This window comes from Caretta caretta, chromosome 6 (assembly GCF_965140235.1).
Source record: "Caretta caretta isolate rCarCar2 chromosome 6, rCarCar1.hap1, whole genome shotgun sequence".
Classification (NCBI taxonomy): Eukaryota; Metazoa; Chordata; order Testudines; family Cheloniidae; genus Caretta; species Caretta caretta.
The window spans coordinates 105,453,302-105,469,345 of NC_134211.1; the positions used below are offsets into that span (position 1 = coordinate 105,453,302).

A 16,044-nucleotide genomic window follows, 5' to 3' on the forward strand; every position below is an offset into this window, starting at 1 on the left:
TTTCCTGAAAATTCTCCATTTTGAGGTTTTGGTAACTAAGACGATATATCAAATATAAAATGTTTCCGAATCCACAGCACAGTCCAGTTGCTGGGAGGTTTAGTGGCCCTCAGACCACAGGCGTGTTTGAAAGATTGTTCTTGGAAACATTTTGAACTGTCAACTATGCCCAGCCAAACAGGCACTGCCAGAGCTACCTACACTGACACACATCTGCAGCCTCCTTCCCTCCCCACGTAAGATAGGCAGCTCCTTTTCCTTCACACTCCTGGAAAATATGAGCTGAGTATCACAGCCTTTCTAAGGGACAATACTCAGCATTCTGCTCTGGGCAGCTGCAGAACTGGGCTTAAAATACTGCCTGTGTAAAAAAATAACTTGGTAAAACATAAGTAAACACCAAACATTTAGAAAGAGTTGTCAGCTTTAAGTGAATAAAATGTTTTATTTAAAATACCCAGGAAAGGTGAGGTAATCTAATCTTTTTCCAAGTAATTGTTTCCTCTAGAGCCTTCTGAAGCTATCAAAACAGGTGCACTGCAGGCACTAATTTGAGGGCTTTGCTGGTAAAATATCCATTAAAATATTGTTATTACTTTAATGGTCATTCTCAAAAGGCCCCAAAAAATCAGAAGCAAAAGCAGAATTTACATTGGTCAAGGGTAAAGGATATAATTACGACAGAAATCTTCAAGAATAAGTTATCTAAAAGTCATGAAACAGGAAAAATTTACTTTTACACATCAACTTCAGGCTGGTTAAGTTAAAAGCCTGGTTAAGTTACTTTTATCAGGAGAGACGGAATACTTTTATACTCATAGCCTCTCTAGCAGTGAATATACTATTGACTATATTGCAGACAATGTAGTCAGTGTGGTGATGAGATACTATGATTTTTAGAAGCCTTCATTAGGTTTGCAGTGAAATGCCATATTCTCATATTAGTCATCTTCACTGCTTTATATGTTAGAAGATACATTTCAAACTGTTTTTAAAGTACATTATTATTATGCTGTTCACCAATATAGACCAATATACATTATAATATGTTTACAAAGTGGCAGTCTTACAAATTCAACATTTTAAAGCTTACATTCCATTCCAAGATCACTGCAAAATTGTTTCAAATGGCTGTGCTCACTTTTTGGAGCAAGTATTTTTAAATGAAAAGGTTGATGGCTGAAATTTGATTATTAACTTGGACCTAGAAGGACCTAGACAAATTGGAGGATTGGGCCAAAAGAAATCTGATGAGGTTCAATAAGGATAAGTGCAGGGTCCTGCACTTAGGACGGAAGAACCCAATGCACAGCTACAGACTAGGGACCGAATGGCTAGGCAGCAGTTCTGCGGAAAAGGACCTAGGGGTGACAGTGGACGAGAAGCTGGATATGAGTCAGCAGTGTGCCCTTGTTGCCAAGAAGGCCAATGGCATTTTGGGATGTATAAGTAGGGGCATAGCAAGCAGATCGAGGGACGTGATCGTTCCCCTCTATTCGACATTGGTGAGGCCTCATCTGGAGTACTGTGTCCAGTTTTGGGCCCCACACTTCAAGAAGGATGTGGATAATTTGGAGAGAGTCCAGCGAAGGGCAACAAAAATGATTAGGGGTCTGGAACATATGAGTTATGAGGAGAGGCTGAGGGAGCTGGGATTGTTTAGCCTGCAGAAGAGAAGAATGAGGGGGGATTTGATAGCTGTTTTCAACTACCTGAAAGGGGGTTCCAAAGAGGATGGCTCTAGACTGTTCTCAATGGTATCAGATGACAGAACGAGGAGTAATGGCCTCAAGTTACAGTGGGGGAGGTTTAGATTGGCTATTAGGAAAAACTTTTTCACTATGAGGGTGGTGAAACACTGGAATGCGTTACCTAGGGAGGTGGTAGAATCTCCTTCCTTAGAGGTTTTTAAGGTCAGGCTTGACAAAGCCCTGGCTGGGATGATTTAACTGGGAATTGGTCCTGCTTTGAGCAGGGGGTTGGACTAGATGACCTTCTGGGGTCCCTTCCAACCCTTATATTCTATGATTCTATGATTCTATGATTAACAAGTGAAAGAACACAGATAGGAATGATATTAAATTCAGTATGTTGATATTCCATGGCGGATGAAAAATGGTTAGTGGACAGTTTCAGTGTATTGCCAGTGAGTACTGTGTCATAAAAACTGCAGAACTCACTTTTTTATTTATTTCATTATGGTGGGCTTAGTCATTTTAATGCCCTCTAGGACCTTGTCCTTATCAAGAAAATTAACTATTTTAATAGTGAGTGTCAAACTGCTTCCTCCTTGCCCTTCAAGTGGATGTAGACAAGGTCAATAGAGTTTGACACCTTCTGTAACAAAAGGTGCCCGATACCTATTCTACCAGGTATGTAACATGCTTTGCTAGAATGCACGTAGAACTCTTGACCTTGTACAGCGCAGAAGGGCAATTGTTTTCAATAAACATGGGAGGGAGGGAGATTGGAGCAGTTCTGTACACCCGTTCTCACAAACTACTCATTTCCTAGTGTAGACACCATCAGAATCTCTACATGCACTTTCAGTGAGTAGCAGTCGCACTGTGGCAAAGAGCAAAGTTGATTGATCCTTGCTTCCTCATTTGCTATTCATGTATTAATTCATTAAATGCCTCAAGCAGATGTCTGTACACACGGTATGGACAGGGCTGGCTCTAGGTTTTTTGCCGTCCCAAGCAAAAATTTGCTGCTCCAAGAGCACAACTGCCCAAGCAAAAACAAACAAACAAACAAAAAAAATAAGGTGGCCGGAATGCTGCCCCTGTAATTGTGCCTCCCCAAGCATGTGTTTACTTTGCTGGTGCCTAAAGCTGGTCCTGGGTATGGAAACTCGACAAGCAATAACAGAGTTTACAAATAGGGTTCTCAGGAGGTGAGATAATTGCCAAATAGCACTGCCAGCAGATCGAGGGAAGTGCTTATTTCCCTCTATTTGGCACTGGTGAGGCCACATCTGGAGTACTGCATCCAGTTTTGGGGCCCCCGCTACAGAAAGGATGTGGACAAATTGGAGACAGTCCAGCGGAGGGCAACGAAAATGATTAGGGGGCTGGGGCACACGTCTTACGAGGAGAGGCTGAGGGAACTGGGCTTATTTAGTCTCCAGAAGAGAAGAGTGAGGGGGGATTTGATAGCTGCTTTCAACTACTTGAAGTGGGGTTCCAAAGAAGATGGAGCTAGGCTGTTCCCAGTGGTGGCAGATGACAGAACAAGGAGCAATGGTCTCAAGTTGCAATGGGGGAGGTCTAGGTTGGATATTAGGAAACACTATTTCATGAGGAGAGTAGAGAAGCACTGGAATGGGTTACCTAGGAAGGTGGTGGAATCTCCATCCTTAGAGGTTTTTAAGGCCCGGCTTGACAACCCCTGGCTGGGATGATTTAGGTGGGGGTTCGTCCTGCTTTGAGCAGGGGGTTGGACTAGATGACCTCCTGAGGTCTCTTTCAACCCTAATCGTCTATGATTCTATGAAAACATTAATTTTCTGAATTGTGCCAGCATCAGTTTTAGTTAAAAGCAAATGTCCACAACATAAAAGCTACCACTATAGTTGGCAAAAAGGGGCTTCCACGTGTTGACAGTCTCATCTGAGATGCTAAGAATGTAATGGATGTTGACAGGAGACTGATCACAACTACAAGAGGTCTCCCCAGGTAAGGGATGGTACAGTATGGGGAAGGCCTGCAAAGTTTTATGCCTATTCTATGGCTTGATAGAGGACTGTCAATCTAGCACCTCTCTAGCACTAAAGTCACTTAGTTTAAAAGAAAAAAAAAATGTAAAGAGAAGATAATTTAGCCTTACATAAGAGATGAAATTATTCATATACAATTAGATTAAATGATTTTGTTGAAATACTTCTCTGGAACTACCTAGATAAATTGGTTTATTAAAGTGAATTGCATTGCTCATGTGAAAGGTGCTACGGCTGACAGTGTTGCGAACTGAAATCTTCTGTTCTTGTAGAAAACTTTTTCAAGCAACCTCCAATGCCTCAACAATGTACCTCAACCCTGATTTTAGGAATAAGAGAGTACTTCACTCTCCAATCTGATCAGTCCCTGGCCTCATTGCTGAGTCTGCCTACAAGTGTGATGACCAATGCCCATTGTGACAGTTGTTTCTGGGAAGGGAGACATCTGTCCGCATAGAAAGTGGACTGGGACCACAGACTCATTTCACAGAGCCCACCAAAGAATCATTAGATGGTAACAATTTCTGGTCATTACTGACTTATTCAGGTATGAATTAATATCCAGCAATTAAGACTCCATATCTTGTTACCAGTCACCTGAGCCAGAGACATTTAATTTGGAATTAAATGAAAAAGTTTCCAATCCCTAACAGATGGGTATCCTTCATCAAGCACCTCCTACCTCTATATATAGTTTATGTGTTTGGAAGTGTAATTTGAAACATAAAAAAGTGACCTCTACTGGACCCCAAAACAAATTAGTATTCCTGAAAAGAATGATCAGCACATGTTATGTGAGTTTCATATTGAGCACAAGACATTTGCAAATCTCTGATCTGTCTGTTCCAGTATAGATGTCCAATTTTTCAGTGTAAGGACCACCTCAAAAGAGTTCCCCTCCTTAGCCAAGTCCTTTCCCAGCATCCCATTTCCTTGCTGCTAGGTTCTTTAAATGTTTTCTTCATCTGCTAGGCTATAAACCCAGTCCATCTAAAGCAGGAGCTCCCTACACAAATCATGCTAATTAAACAAAATATAGCCACAGAGGCCTTTTAAAAAATTGACATGGACAATGTTTAGGCATTTAAAGAATGACAGGAATAAGTATGTCCTTCAGTGAGTGGGCAGGCAGTTATATTAACTCTTGACAGTCTACCTAATGTAACATATTTGCAGGGCAAAACCATTAGCAGTTCAATGTTTCTTTAATTTCTGTGCAGAAGCATCAATTTTTTTTGTCAGATCGCATTTTGCAACACAATATCAGTCTTGCCATATCCATGATTTAGACGGGCTGCAGTGATTCTACAGTAATTATGTCAAAAAAATGAAATATTTCAAAATGTGATTGACAGGTTGATTACAATAATGCATGTGATTAAACTCAGGGTGTGCTTGTGTAATGAAGGAGAGAATGTCAGTGGTAATTAACTGCATTTTTGTTAAATTTTGTTGAGAATTTCTTACTCTTAGGTTGAAGTATATTGTAACCAATGGGCCACATAGTGGTGGGGCTACGTATAGTTCCTTAGAAAAAAGTGGTGCTATTGGGGACTGAGAGGGAGACAGTTTTTATGTAAATTGTAGATTTTTATTAACATTATGTAAATTAGTATGGCCATGAACGCCAGAAGTATGCTGTAGATTGGTGTAACAATGACAGCTTGTTAGGTTTGAGTACAGGAGAGCAGCAAGGAGTGTTGCTGTTCTCCTGGCAGTTCTACTTAAGGTCTGCCAGGGTCCAGTAAAGTGGGGATTCCAATAGCAACAGGGTATAATGTTACCATCAAGGTGAATGTTTTTGCCATTGTATGGGTAATATCAGGAATATCTTAAATGGAAGATGACTTTTTCACTAAATGGAAAGTTTGCATGGTCAGCCAGTCTGTCAAACATGCTATTTGGTTGTATATTGTATTGTGCATCTATACTGCATCTACCTACCCTCCATCTGTTTTTCTTCTTGGATAGTAAGCTCTTTGGGACAGGAACTATTATGTCCTGTGTCTTTACAGTGCCTTGCTCATTTTAGGGTGCTACTTTGACATAAATGAGAGGGGGAAAGTTGCCTTTACATAGATTTGTCTGCTCTGGAGTTCTGCTTTTTCTTCCTAGCTTTTATTAAGCAATCTGATAATACTGTGATGTGAGCATGAGATTTCTTGAACACAACTATAATGTGTCCTGCCACAGTCCTAGGGGCATGATATAACACAGGATCAAAACAAAGATGTCTCTTATTGTGTTCCCTCCTCTATCTGCCAATGATTAATAGCCTTGATGTTCTGTTTGTCTACTTCTCCCACAGTGGTTGCTGTGCTTTTCCATATGTGCGCCCTACAACTGGAACATCCTTTCCAGGCCAATACTCTCCCCTCTTTCAGCCCTTACTTCTGTTGTCATGAAAATAAAAAACGGAGTAAACAGAAATATTCATTTACAGTACTTTTATTTATAGGTGGGAAGGGGAGGAATCGCAGAAAGTCTTGGAGCTCTTCATCTGGTTTCTCAGGGACTATGTCTTCTTATCTGTGATGTACCTACCACACTACTATTTATATTATGGTACCAGCATAAAACAACAGTAATAAGCATAATATAATAAACATAATGAAGTGGATATACATTAAAAATGAGGCAGGGGTGGTGGTGGTGGTCTGATTTTACTAAAGGGAACCTCAAAGGGATTGGAAGGGAAGGTAACTGTACTTAAACAGACTTTTAAAAACTGGGAAAGAACAAGATTCAGATTTCAGGCAGAGAAATAAGGTCTGTACTGTAAAACCCACCATGGCAAAACCATGATCGCCTGCTGACCTCAGATGTGATCGAGAGATCCTTAAACAGCAGGCAGTGTGGGAGTGCAGATACCAGTCTATTTACATAAGGTCCTGCAAAGCCTGGGGCTCTGCTTGTTTCTATTAAATGAGGGTTTAAAAAAAATATACATCTTTATTCTTCGCTGCATTTTGCTTGAGCCTATTTACCTCAAGAAGTCACTATTTGATCAGTCAGTGTACCACTAAAACCAAACTCACTTCATTCAAGAGATCTGTGTCCTCTAAGCTACAAAGCATGGTAAACACAAAGTTTATAGATTCTTGGTTTCTTGTTTAAATAACATGTATTGAAAACACTGCTACCATTTAGTAGAGAACTGTTTAGAGGTATGCTAATGGCCACAAGAAAATTTCAAACCTCCATAATGTGCTTTAATCACCAGCTGGAGATCAAAAGCCACCATGTGATTTTATACATCATGGGCAGCTTCCAGAACTGCCTTACATGGAAAGAGATCAATGGTAAAATTGGTAGATACAGCAAAGCTTTTGCAATAAAAGCGTTTTATGTATCTTGTTCAAAGCATTTAAGTGCCTTTTAGATCACTGATTGAACCATAGACATTATAAAGTGGAACCTTTTAATACCAAAATAAATTTCCAGAGAAAATTCCATTATAGGAAAAAGTGTTTCACTGCAACAGGATAGATAATAATTCTTTCACATGTAATGGGATATATGAAATGTTTGATGATAAACAGAAGTTCTTTTTACGATTGCAGTAAGACCCCATGTATTGTTTGTGTGTATACTATAACACATCTATTGCATATGGTATTCCAGAGAGAGAGAGAGAGAGAGAGAGATAGTGTGTGTGTGTGTGTACACACACATGCACCCTATAAAAACATGTCCAAACTAAGGTGACTGAAACACTTCACTTTAAGGTAGCTAAATGAAAGTAAAAAGTGTTGCCACCCATATAAACTTTGGACTGCAACCAAAGTAAACATACAAGCTCTTAAAAATAAAAAAAATCACGAAAGCCGATTAATTTAGTGCACTTCAAACAGACTCTAGTCTTAGAAGCCTCATGGTAGTTAAAATGAGTCACTAACAACTTCAAATCATCTGTCTGTTAGCATCACAAACAGGAAAAGAGAAACTTTCCAAATGGTCTTTCTTTAGCAGCTTTTCCACACCAGCATGGTGGTAATGCAGTAATGTTCTCCCTCCAGCACCCCAACCCCTTTTCCCCCTTCTTTATTCACTTGCTGTATGTATCCTAGGCCATACTCTGACTTCAGTCATCCTAGTGTAATTCCACTCAAGTCAGTGAAGTTAGTCCCCATCTTTACATATACTCTTCCCACTTAATTTCTCCCCAGAAGAGATTCACCTCAGTGCATGCTACACAAGCCTCACATAGTACTTCAGCCCAGAAGGTGTAGGGTGAATTTCATTCACTGTTTAAATACTGACTCAGAATATTTTAATGACCTACTTAGTATTTTATTTATATCTACAGAAGTGGTATATATTTATATTTCCCCAACCATTTAAGAATAATTTGATGTTATAATCATTAAAATTAATCATGTTATTGTTTTGTAAGGTTTTTGTAAGAAGTAAAAACATATTTTTGAAGTAGTGTACCAACAATGCTGCAGAAGAACCAAATCACAGAAAAAAGGGTAATGCCCCCTGCCCCAAAAAAATAAAAATAAAATCATTTCAAATGTATGTGAGGAAAATTGATTCAATTTTCTGCTCAATATTTTTGGAGATTGCTGGCAATTCCTGACTGTGTGTATTTGCTTCAGATAGCAGAATGAAAAACTTAACAGGTCACTGAGGACTATGATTTTTGTATGACTTTAGTCTAAAACTGAAGATTTATAGAATTTTCCAGGAGATTATTCTTGATTTTTCAAACTGACTTTTGACTCATCCATATCTTTACTCAGTTTTTTACTTTTCATTTTCAGAAAATTTTACTTGATCATAATAAAATAAACACTCTGTTTTTAGCATCCATGTGCAGTTTTGCCAGGAATAATAAGCTGTGTGCGAAGAACAAAAAGGAATTTGGATATTAATTTTTTTAATGTAAATTGTGCTTGGATGACTGGCTCGAGTTGGAGAGACATTCCTTCTTACCAGAATATGATACGTTTTTTGGATACATTGTTTGTTATATAATCTCTTTTAAGCAGATCCTAAAAAGAAGCCAATTAAGAATAGCTGAAGTCAGCATCAAGGCAAAACTATCATTAGTACTAATATTGGAGCCTCATGCTGCCTACCTGCAGATAAACCCACAGAAGGAAGAAACATGCTCCCCGGTTTGATACTGGTGGATATAAACTGCAACATCTCCTTGGGCAAGGCGTTTAGTCCTGTGTGGAAAGGGAATACATGTAGTCTTTTAGAAATCCATGCAGAACAGCAATGAGATACGATGGGTGCGATATAAAAATTTAGATGGAGGTGTGGATAGAGGGAGTGATATGGAAACACTAGCCTGTCCCCATGAAGGGCTCTATTCTCTTCAGAAAAGGAATATGGCTCCTTTAATTCTGCCCCCTGTCCAACAGCAGGGCTACTGCTGGAGCCAACCTGCTGCTTGCTATGGCCCTTGCAGTCTGCCCTCCTTTTTGAGAGGAGTCATCTCTGTGGAAGGGATTCATTACTGGTTCTAGAGTAGCAGCCGTGTTAATCTGTATTCGTAAAAAGGAGTACTTGTGGCACCTTAGAGACGAACATTTATTTGAGCATAAGCTTTCGTGAGCTACAGCTCACTTCATTGGATGCATTCAGTGGAAAATACAGTGGGGAGATTTATATACATAGAGAACTTGAAACAATGGGTGTTACCATACACTCTGTAAGGAGAGTGATCACTTAAGGTGAGCTATTACCAGCAGGAGAGCGTGGGGGGGAGGACCTTTTGTAGTGATAATCAAGGTGGGCCATTTCCAGCAGTTGACAAGAACGTCTGAGGAACAGTGGGGGGTGGGGAGGTGGAATAAACAAGGGGAAATAGTTTTACTTTGTGTAATGACCCATCCACTCCCAGTTTTTATTCAAGCCTAAATTAATTGTATCCAGTTTGCAAATTAATTCCAATTCAGCAGTCTCTCGTTGGAGTCTGTTTTTGAAGTTTTTTTGTTGAAAAATTGCAACTTTTAGGTCTGTAATCGAATGACCAAAGAGATGGAAGTGTTCTCCAACTGGTTTTTGAATGTTATAATTCTTGACGTCTGATTTGTATCCATTTATTCTTTTACGGAGAGACTGTCCAGTTTGACCAATGTACATGGCAGAGGAGCACTGCTGGCACGTGATGGCATATATCACATTGGTAGGCGTGCAGGTGAACGAGCCTCACCAGCCTTAATTTTTGCATGGATTTCTGGTGGGAAACCAGTTTCTGTGGAGGAGAGTATGACTGGTGTTCTTTCATTGCCTGACCCCGAGAACACTTTTCTTGACCTGTGGAGTCACAAGCTTGCAAATCTCACAGAGAGTTTTCAGTGTTTGAAGGAGACAAAAAGTATGCTGCAGGGGTACAGCTCCCTACCTGCAGATTTAGGGGTTCCCCCCCATTTTGCTTCCCTGCCCCCAGTTCACCTAGCAGAGTAGAATATGTGACCCAGAGGAAAGCATTTGAAAAACTCATTTAATTTGTAGTGGGATGAAGTCCTGCAGAACATTTTCAAACAGTTATAAGAGCTGTCTTCCTCCCTCCATTAGCATTTTAATTGTAAACTCAATACACTTAGAGTTGAGCTATTAGAATGGTCTTGTAATTAGGATATAGGATTGGGAGTCAGGAAATTTGTTCTTTTCCCTGTTCTGTTGCAGATTTCCTCTGTGAACTGTGGCAAATGTCTGAACTGTTCTGTACCTCAGTTTCTTCATCTGTAAAATGGGGATAAGTGACTTAAGCTTCAGCAGGATGTTGAAGCTTAAGCCACTATTTGTAAACTGCTTGGAGGAGCTTGAGTCGGTGGTGTTAGAGACATGAAAATTATTCATTTCCATCATTCACTTTCCTTTGAAGGAAAATATCTTTCATTATGGGTTAAGGGCATTAGCACTCTCACCCTACATTTTTTTTTTTTTTTGGTAGAGTTGGATAAAAACGTTAAACTGTTGTCTAACATCTGTTTACACATCAATTATCTTCATCCTCTGCACAACGTTTTCAGTTTCCTCTGGCTTCTCAATCACTGGAAACAGTGTTCTTCACCTTGTAAAAACTTTAAGTTCAGATATAATCAAATGCAATAATTTGTCTACTTCACTAGCTGCAGCTAATGAAAGGAAACATGGGGAAATCCTTAAACATGTGGCAGGAATAATTTTGTTTCTAACTAGTTGTTAATAGCATTCAGACACAATAGGATATTGTACTGACCTATTAATATATACCTTGGATGCATCATGAGGGCTGAGGTTACTGGGCAAACTGCCTTACATACTCTTAAATTGTATACTAATGAAACAACAAAAAGTCTTTGGAGTGTCCTGTTGCTATTATACTATATTTAGTCTTGGAAGAATTAGATTTATCGGTAAATGTCTATTTTACCGTACACACACAAACTGAAGAAAAAATATTTAATCTAATATTGAAATTTTGGATAGGCAAAGTAGTAAGTTCTCAAGCAGCATTTATTCTTAGTTTGCTTTAAGGATGTTTACTTTGTATATTTTGTGTATTGACAGTTTGTGTTTTAACAGTTAAAGCTTTATAACTTTTTGAACCACAATTTCAACTGTGATTAAATTGTCTGATTCCTCCATCATTTCCAACAACTGTGAAAATTTAAATAAGAATATTTTCTATTTTTATTTCAATAATTTTGCACAACTGTGAAAATTTAAATAGATAAATCTAAAAAAGCTTAAAAATAAACATTGATATTATGTCAGAATTATAATTTTAAAAAATCCATTGAATTCTGCCAAGCCTAAATATAGTATGATTATTATTCTTTTAAAAATAAAAATTAAAGTAACTGCTTCTTGTATACATTCTTTTCACTGAGGAAAACAGTATAAAATGGAAAGGTGAGAAAAAAGTAGAAAAAGAGTGCAGTAAGTGCATTTTTATAGCATTAACAAAACCTATCATAGCTATGAATGGAAGCATCATATCCTGAAATGCAGTTTGAATGCTCACAAGTGAGCTTGAAAAGCCTGGATCTACATGCACGGGTACACGGATCTGCATACACTATGCAGTGCAGACATACCCAAAGTAGCAGTGCACTTATTGGAAAACTCTCTGGGTGTGAATGGCAGTGCTGTGTTGTATTTGGCAGTTAAGATTCACTATCACTGTCTTCTCACAAGCCTTGCTCGCACCTCTGAGCTAGTTTTTCGGCCAGGATTATAATCCTATCTGATCCAAGCCATTTTAACAACATATTAATAATATCTTTATAGTACCGTACAGATGTCATTCTAGCATCCCTGTGAGATATGTAAGAACTGTTCCCATTACGAAGATGGGGAAAGTGAGGCAGAAAAGTTAAGGGAATGGTCCCAGGTGACAGAGGAGTCCAATGGAACCAGTGTCAGGAGTTTCCAGCTCGCAGTCCTGTGCTCAGACCGTAAGACCACATGTTTCGCAAGAACTTTCTCAAATTCAGTTATGCAAAAATTAGAGATGGACCAAAATTTGCATTTGAGGTGCCACACCTTTGAATTTCAGGAGGAACAGGATTTGGGGTCAAAATGCCACTCACTGAGATTTGGCCCATCCACCCCTCCGTCATAACCATAAGAATGATCTTATGGGCACAGTGCTACAGTGTGTAGCATCTTCTGCTTTCTTTACCTTTATTTTTCTGATTTTTCTATGAGCAGGTTGTAAGATATAGAATTTAAAGCAGTAAAGGTTATTGAAAAGCAGCAGAAATATATTATATGGGAGCAACTGAGTATGTGGGGTCAACCTAGGTTTTCAAAGGGAACAGGTATCTAGGTACTATAATGATGGGCATATTACAGTTTGATTGGTCTTAACACATTCTAATCTTTGCTTGGCATCCCTAAGAAAGGAACCTCTTAAGAGCACCCATCAAATCATCTCTCTGTTTAAGAAATCATTGAGCTGAACCCCCATGCCCCCCCAAACAAAGCAGTTTCTTCCTCCCCCTCTTGGCTTTCCTTACATTCCAATCTTCCTGCTATGTGTCTCTCTAAGTTCACAGCTTGAGAGAAGCAAGTGTGGGTGTGTTTTGATTTGTCTCTGACAACAAAAGAATGAAATGTAGTGATATCTGCTGACACCTGGATCAGAGCTCCCAGGTGATCAAGATTTGACTCCCACAAAACCAATATGTGGTGAGGAGGACAAATCTGCTTTGACCCTATAGAAGGTCTGAAAGGGGGCAAACTAAAATGTTTCCTTTGCAATTTATCCCTTTATCTCATTCTGTAACTGTATAATTAATTCTATAAAGTGATTTGACATATATGAAAAATATTATGTAGAATTGGTATTTTTTTAACACGAACTGACTTTAAGATTGAATGAAAAGGTTCCTCAGCCCAGCAAACAAATGAAACAATTTACCATAATTATTTTTTGTGAAATTCTTAGAATCACAGGAGCTAAAAAGATCTGTTTAGATTAACTAGTGTCCAGTTATGTCATGAAATTCATCCATGTGCCACTGCAGAGCCTGGTATTGGCATGGAAGGAGAGGAGAGTGGCATTTGGCCTTGACATGGGTTAGGGCAGCCCTGGTTGGTAGCCTAACTTGTTTCCTGCTGCCTAAGGCCCTAATGGGGGGAATAATCAGGGTGCAGTACTGCCTTACTTCCTTCTATCTCCCCTGACCGTACCTGACTTGCTCTGTAATGTGTCCTGTGCTGGAGTCCAGTGGCTCTGCACCTGACTGGCAAAAACTGTATGCTGGGAGATAATCCTTGTGGAAGCACTGTGTTCTGCAGCCACTCTGCACCAGCATAGCTGACACAAATGGCACAGAGCAGCCATGACTTGAGCATATAGTTTAGCTCAGCCCAGTTTTAACACGTTTCAAGGATGTGTCTTCCACTACCTTTCTGTTTCAGCCCGAAAGCTCTTGCTGTAAGAATAAGGATGGCAGTGTTGCCAGCTCTTGCAGGTATTTCCTGGTAACTGGTGCTTTTTTTTTTTTTTTTTTTTAAAGTTCTGGCTCCAGGAATCACATGATTACATGAAAACAAACAAGGAGTACTTGTGGCACCTTAGAGACTAACATATTTATTTGGGCATAAGCTTTTGTGGGCTAAAACCCACTTCATTGGATGCATGCAATGGAAAATACAGTAGGAAGATATATATACACATAGAACATGAAAAAACCTACATGCCTCCAGCTTTACCAGAAACCTGCTGACCGCTATACTTACCTACATGCCTCCAGCTTTCATCCAGACCACATCACATGATCCATTGTCTACAGCCAAGCTCTAAGATACAACCACATTACTCGAATCCTTCAAACAGAGACAAATGCCTACAAGATCTCTATCAAACGTTCTTAAAACTACAATACCCACCTGATGAAGGGAAGAAACAGATTGACAGAGCCAGAAGAATACTTAGAAGTCACCTACAACAGGACACGCCCAACAAAGAAAGTAACAGAACACCACTAGCTTTCACCTTCAGCCCCCAACTAAAACCTCTCCAGTGCATCATCAAGGATCTACAACCTATCCTGACGGACGATCCCTCACTCACAGATCTTGGGAGACAGGCCAGTCCTTGCTTACTCACAGCCCCCCAACCTGAAGCAAATACTTACGAGCAACCACACACCACACAACAAAAACACTAACCCCGAAACCTATCCTTGCAACAAAGCCCACTGCCAACTCTATCCACATATCTATTCAAGGGACACCATCATAGGACTTAATCACATCAGCCATACCATCAGAGGCTCGTTCACCTGTACATCTACCAATGTGATATATGCCATCATGTGCCAGCAATGCCCCTCTGCCGTGTACATTGGCCAAACCGGACAATCTCTACGCAAAAGAATAAATGGACACAAATCAGACATCAAAAATTATAATATTCAAAAACCAGTTGGAGAACACTTCAAACTCCCTGGTCACTCAGTTACAGACCTAAAAGTTGCAATTCTCCAACCAAAAAAACCTTCAAAAACAGACTCCAAGAAACTGCAGAATTGGAATTAATTTGAAAACTGGACACCATTAAATTAGGCTAGACTAAAGACTCGGAGTGGATGGGTCATTACACAAAGTAAAAACTATTTCCCCATGATATTTTTCCCCCTTACTGTTACTCACACCTTCTTGTCAACTGTTTGAAATGGGCCATCCTGATTAGCACTAGAAAAGTTTTTTTTCCTCCTCCTGATAATAGCCCACCTTAATTAATTGGTCTCGTTACAGTTGGTATGGCAACACCCATTTTTTCATGTTGTCTGTGTATATATATATTCCTACTGTATTTTCCACTGCATGCATCCGATGAAGGGGGTTTTAGCCCACGAAAGCTTATGCCCAAATAAATTTGTTCCTCTTGAAGGTGCCACAAGTACTCCTTGTTTTTTTTTTTGCTGATACAGACTAACAGGGCTACTACTCTGAAACATGATTACATGAGACTCTCAGCATTCTTCTTTAGAAAAGTTTCCAGCCCTCATTCTTCCGGAAAATCTTAAAACGTGATCTTTAAATGCTCAAACACCAGCGTGGGTGGGGGGAACCTCCCATTCAGTGTTTAAAATCTCATGCTTTTAAGCCAGTCCCAGGATTTGTGAGTGGGGGGGGGGGGGTTCGGCAATTCTGCAGATGCATCCTCCCTGGCTGTATTTTCCACTTGCCTCCTGAGGTTTTACTCATTAGGTGGATGGTGGCCGAACTGGCGTTCCTGAACACGGCTGCTCCTTTGCACGGCTGCCTTCGCGCCCCCCACCGTGCGGCTCGTGGTCCTTTCGCTCTGGGACAGCACAGGCTGGCGCTGCCAAGCCAGCAAAAACTACAACTCCCAGGGTGCACCGGGCTCGGGGGTGGGGCGGGAGCGACGGTGGCCGGGGAGGTGCGCGGCTGGCGCTGTTCTCTTGTAGGCGGGCTCTGTCGGGTAGGTAGCCAATAGGCTAGGGCGATAGTGGGATATGCGTAGTCCGGCGGGCGGGCTGCCTGAGGGTTTTATGCAGTGCGGGAATTTCGGACGGGGAAGAAGGAGCGGCTGGGTCGGGCCCGGCTCCTGAGACCCAGCAGGTATTTGAAGCTGGGGCTCTGAGGAGGCGGGCTCGGCCGGCTGGAACCGGCCTCAGCCCGCCCCCTCCCCGCGGCGCAGGGCTCCGGCCCGGGAAAGGGGCGGGAGAAGCTGCTGTGTCGCGCTTTGCCCCGCGAGCCCCCGCGGAGAGAAGGGGTTTGGCTCCACTCGCTCCCCGCCGAGGAACGGTCCCGCCAACCCCCCCCCCCCGCCCGCGGGCAGATCACGGCTCGCTCGGCGCGGGGCTCACTCCTTCTTCGAGGGCTGCCCGGGTTCCCCA

General features: G+C 40.9%; 1 protein-coding gene across 2 annotated transcripts in view; it reads left to right on the plus strand.

Moving 5' to 3' along the window:
- The first annotated feature begins 15,631 nt into the window (after positions 1-15,631).
- The window catches only part of VRK1 (VRK serine/threonine kinase 1), a 53,905-nt gene continuing 53,492 nt past the window's right edge, over positions 15,632-16,044 (plus strand). Inside the window, exon 1 of one of the 2 annotated variants that reach the window (XM_048855201.2) lies at positions 15,632-15,766. The gene's annotated coding sequence lies outside the window, so the exon portion shown is untranslated. The remainder of the gene's footprint in view (positions 15,767-16,044) is intronic. The other variant, XM_048855202.2, reaches the window with a different exon arrangement.